The following is a 5504-nucleotide window of genomic DNA, read 5'->3' as shown; positions in this document are numbered from 1 at the left end:
TCAAATTTAAAAATGCATCAAGTGGGCTGAATGGAACCTCCTAATGGGCTGGTTTTGACTCGCAGGCCATTTGTTTGACAACCCTTATTTAGAAAAATGAACGTGTTCATTCATAAGCGGACGCATGTTAGGGCCAATCACAGTGTGTGTATGTGTGTGTGAAAGGGATGCACTCATCCATGTGGGACAGCTGGCTTTTACCGAAACATCTGGTACCTGTCACAACACGTACTTATGGGAACTCTTCATCGATGTGTCCTGCCCAGATCAGCCCACCCAGCAGGTACTGCCCAGACCTTTAGTCAGAGCTGGTGCAGAACATCAGGAAGGCCATGTCGGTGTTTAAAGCAAAGAGTGGGTCTGGCTCGTGTCCCAGCATGGTGCCGGAATGTCCTGGACAAGAGTCCAATCACATGTGAGGGGTTTTTGGACTTCAACCAAGAACGGGGCGGTAAAGTTAGCATAGATGTGACAGGGTTGGGTCTGAGGAGGGGTAGGTCTGAATGGTGACCCCAGAACCTTGATCACACAAAACCTACAATTAAGACTCAAATTATGGACAAGTGACACATTAGGTTGACTCTTTGAACACATGCACTTATTTGCAGTGGTTGTCTGTGTTGTTGAAGATTCAGAGATAATTGCAGTCTATTTATTCTCACCTTCTCTTCCTCCTGTCTCTCACTCTAACTCCCGCCCCTCCAGATTGTGAAGCCGAGCCTCTAGCAGTGTAGTGCTGAAGGTGTGTTTGTGCTGTTATGCCCTCTGGCTTGGCTGCCAGCTTACTCCCACTGATCTGAGCCAGAAGGCAGACTGCCGAGGAATACCGATCACCTTGCCCAGACCGAATCCTTTGAGCTCTCTCTGGCATCTTTCCCCCTTCTGCCAGTTTCCTCCACTGCTGCTCTCTTCCCCCTTCTGAAGTTGACAACAAAGACATCCTCAGGGTCCTCCTTGATGTGAGACCCACTCTTGATCTTTTTCCCTATGTTTTTGTACCTTATAGTTGCACTACTTTCATATTCTGCTAGCACAATATTTACACACCAGAAGACAACGAAACAGGGGTCTTTTCATGTAGGAACCCCTGCCAACATGTTAATCACCTGAGGACTTGCAGTGGTTATGTTGGCCCAGCAGAGGCAGGACATTAGTGAGACACCTCTACGCTTCACCTCTGGTTTGACCAGCATTGTCGTGTCTTCCGTGCTCTCTTTTCTCGCTATACATCTGCAGTATATACATCAGTGGGCACTGGGCTGTCACTAGAACAATCAGAGGATCATCGTTGGGTATCACTCCTCCTCACAGTCCTCCGCATCCTTCTGCCTCCTCTCCCTTTACCCCCACCCCACCCCTCTAGCCACGTACACTTCTCCACCAGCCCCCTGCTTACATGAAGAGAAATCTCTGAAGAGCTAATTAGGAGTTGGAATGGAGTCCAGGAACAGCCAACAGAGCTGAAGTAAGGAGATTGGCGCTGGTGATAGCTTTAACGGTCAGGCCCTGACAGAAGGGTGACAGTGAGTGGAGGCAAACCACCGTCTCACAACTGACAGAGACAATAAAGTGAGCCTCTGAGCCAGAGAGAAAAGAGTGACAGATAGGCAGTGGAGGGGAAAAAAATGAAAATGCTATAGGGCCTGTCCTGTGGCCCAGGAAAAATGTACAGTCCCAGTTAGTGAGGCAAGATTCCCCTGTCACTGCTAAAGTGTTATTCAGTCTATCATTGTAAAAGAGACTGAAAGGTAACTAATTTCCTGTCTTTGAGACATTACATATAATTTATGCAATAAAACATACAAGGTATTAATATCTTTTTTAAAATAAACAGAATGTACTGGAATACCATAGTATTCTATACAACAAGTAGAACTGGATAACTGGATTCTTTATCTTGTATAATGGGAAAAATATTTACACCTATCCATGGGTGTACTTTGTTTTAAAAGTTATGTTCAGAGGCAGAAACTTGTATTGTAAGTTTAATATTTGTGTTAATCCCTTTTTTTTTACCCGTTTTTATTATTAATTTCATTACCTTATATCTCACCGATATTTAATTAAACATTTATTCAACTTCTCGTAAACAATAAAAATAAAGAACAATACTGCCCAATTTGTCTTCTTCGTAAATTACCGATTTTTTTTGTTTTGTTTTTGTTATTATTTATTTCATCATAGTAGAACATCAACCGGTGTTTCGTCATACACGTATTAGCGCTGCCTTAGGTTGTTACTCGGAGATGATCGATCCGTATTTCGGTGCCGTTTATGTCGAAGCTTTGGTTGTAAATTGTTATGAATTATATACACATAGTCTATACCTTGAGCCAATACCTTGATTGTTATTGCGAAATAGAGCTGTGTTTATATCAAATTTGAATGTTGAAACTCATAAAGTTTATAAATCCGACGACGTTAAAGGCAGCATCGCAGGTGAAGTGATTTTAACGTTAGCACTGCGGTTGTTAGCCTAACACTTTCTTGAAAGAATACTTTAAAGTTTCAAATTACTTGTTTTAAGTAGTGATATATTGGAGATAAAGTCCTTTAGATTTAATTACTTTGAGTCGAGATAGAGGTTTGAACGGAGTGAGTCAACAGTCAGGACGACTTCGTTTTACTGAGGTAAATCCCTCTACACTTGTTTTAAAGGTTGGAGTTTAAAAGCTGCATTTTTATTGACTTGTGCTGCTTGTATTTTCTCCTGTCTTGTACTAATTATATGTCATTTGTTGCTCTTTGAATTATGTGTGTCCAAATTAAAGTTTTGCTTGCTTACATTACTGAAATGCTGTGGTTTCATTCATGGTCTGCTTTTGTTATTTTGGTCAAATGTGTTCATTGATTGTGGTTGAATGATGTTTAGAGTATTTGTTTTTCATTTATTTTTATGGTTGTTTTTATTGTTTTCATTTGTGAGACAAATGTCCTGGAAATATCATACATTGTATTTATTGTGAAGCTTGTGTTTCTTCCTGTGTGCCCCTTTAAGTTTAACATGGAGGTCAAATATGTTGCTGATACTTTGATCCCTTTAGAATTTTTTGTTTTTTCTTTGATTATTTTGAGTAAAAAGAAAGTTTAAAATGATTGTAAAGATTTTGACTTATCATCTTACAGAAGATTTTCGTCTGACCCGTGGAGACCTATTCTGCTACCTGACTATTCGGCGGCCTACACAGGATGACTTGTCTACAGTTCCCTACGATGAGCGTTGTAAGTAATGCTACCTTTTTTATTTTTATTTGTTTTGTTGTTTTTAAAAAAAAAATCTTTGGCTTGAAAATGTGAGGTATGTGCAGCACACAAATGCATTGCTGTTTGAACAACACAAATGTTGAGACATTTTTATCTGATTGCATATGACTGCTGTCATAAGAAGCTTGTGATCGGAAAGTTGTCGGTACAATTTACCCTTGCTCTCCATGACTGCCCTCCTGTTTCACAGATGGGTTAAATGAGGATGACACATTTTATGATTTTAAACTGTTCATGTTTAAAACTGTTCATGTTAAGCAGTTGGTGTGTTTTCTAACAAACTCGAATGTCATTGTTTTGTGTAGACACTACTTAGTATCTGCACTGTCCAATATCAGCCTGTTAGTCGGTGGCATCTGTACATGAATCATACATTGTCATATACAGTGCCATAAGTTCTTTTTTTAAACTTCAAAGTGAATTGAACTTCACAAAATTGACAAGACTGTAAAGAAGTGACTCAAAAGCTAAAGGAAAAGTTATTCAATTTCCTAAACTATGTGATAAGTACTCCTCTTATTCTTCAGACCTCTACTCCCAAACCAGCAAATGACTTGGACATTTTTTCTAGGACTGCGGTATTGTTCAGAACTTTCTAACAAAGCCCGTTTAATAAACATACTTACTTAGTGTTAACGTTGTTTTTCTTTTTCTACCTGAGGGGATATTATTGGTTAAATACTGCAGTCTTTTCCCCTACACTCCCACACTACTACTGTTACCTCTCAGCCAGGTTTTACTCTTTATATACAGCACACAAGTCTATTCCACTTAAACAGATCATAACAGTGTTTTCTAATAGGAGACAGAAGGGATAACGAGTAGCAGCTTGAAAAGTCTCGGCGAAGAACACACACGAGTTTCTCCCTGGCAGGTATCAGAAATGGTTTAAGAGTAAGAAGGATTCTAACATAAGAACAAAAGATTCTAATGATGTTTGCTCCACTATACCTTTGCTAACATGGCCTGAGTGTTGGCAAAGGTCAGAGAGGTGGCATTATAATTTTATGATGATCATTTATTTATTTTGTCAAGTAAATCCAATCAGAATGCCTTGGAGCTACCCGGATAGCAAACAGGGATAATTAGCATCACTGGGAGAGGTGGTGTCTCCTTGTACTCTGGCCTCCACTCTCTTTTATCTGTTGTAGGTGGTGGGGAAGCTAAATATTGATGTAGCTGCCCATACTCACTGAAACTCAAACCACACTGTCCAGCTCTGTGAAGGGCTGTGTTTCAATGCTGGACTCACTTCTCTCTCACACACTGGGGAAGTTAACTAGCAGTCAGTTTTACTTTGTTTTGTATCCTTTGCCAATAAAAGTGTTATGTGTAATTTAACTCAAACTTATTTGTATATGTTGGAATAGGTTCAGCTGTTGTTAGTTGCCAAAAGTTTTTCACACTTGGTCCACTTGCTGTGAGCTCCCTCAAGGGAATCTTCCTGGAGTTCAGTGTGAAGTCAAAGACTCTTGTATGTCCTGAGAACTTCTGCCCAAAGAACAAGTTGTTTTTACCATCAGTATGTGTGTGTGAGTGTGTGTGTACTTTTCCAGGCAGTTGGATCTTTACTTAAATTTCGATTTAACAATGTAATTGTCAAATCCTTAAGTTTTTGAGTAGACTTGGGATTACTTCTTTAAACTGAAAATATTTCAAATCCTGACATATTGGTTGGTTTAACTCAGAGAAACTGAGTAAAACAACAAGAAAAAAATTTCAAGCCCATGGAAATTAGACTAAAAATGAAAAAAAAAAAAAAAGTCTGCCTCATCTGGTTGAGGTAAAAGGTCCAAAAGTTTGTAATTCACATTCATTTTTTTAAAACATATTTCATAAGAGCTCTAGAGTGAACATTTAATTTTTGTGACTGAAAAAGTCTAAATGGTTAAAAGGTGTAATTTCTCAGTGGTGCAGTTGCAGTGTTTAGTTATCTCAAGTGTAGATGGTGCCCTCTTGTGGTCATGGATGATATGGATTATGTTTTTGATGTATAAGTCGCTTCAGAATACAAGTCCCCTGGACCAGACAAACTACTGATAAGTGTGACTTGTAGTCCAAGTAATATGGTAAAATGTAATTAGTGCAGATGATGCAGTGCCCCTGAGGAACTGTGATTTTTATTTTTTTTTATTTTGTTTGAAATAAATTTGAATAACAAGTGAGAGCTGTGTGAACTTAACTGAAATGCTTCTTGGCATTACAGTTACATCATTTAGAGAACTGATTGACACTATGAA

At 39.0% G+C, this 5504-nt stretch overlaps 1 long non-coding RNA gene across 1 annotated transcript; it reads left to right on the top strand.

Annotated features, from left to right (window-relative positions):
- The first annotated feature begins 2220 nt into the window (after positions 1-2220).
- On the top strand, positions 2221-4754 carry LOC103383351 (uncharacterized). The gene is made up of 3 exons (XR_522007.3): positions 2221-2631; positions 3127-3222; positions 4067-4754. It is a non-coding gene; the product is annotated as an uncharacterized LOC103383351 (long non-coding RNA).
- The last annotated feature ends 750 nt before the right edge of the window (positions 4755-5504 follow it).

This window comes from Cynoglossus semilaevis, chromosome 9, assembly GCF_000523025.1.
Source record: "Cynoglossus semilaevis isolate Cse_v1.0 chromosome 9, Cse_v1.0, whole genome shotgun sequence".
Classification (NCBI taxonomy): Eukaryota; Metazoa; Chordata; class Actinopteri; order Pleuronectiformes; family Cynoglossidae; genus Cynoglossus; species Cynoglossus semilaevis.
Note: the sequence above shows the minus strand (reverse complement) of the source record. Positions and strands in the feature narration are given on the sequence as shown.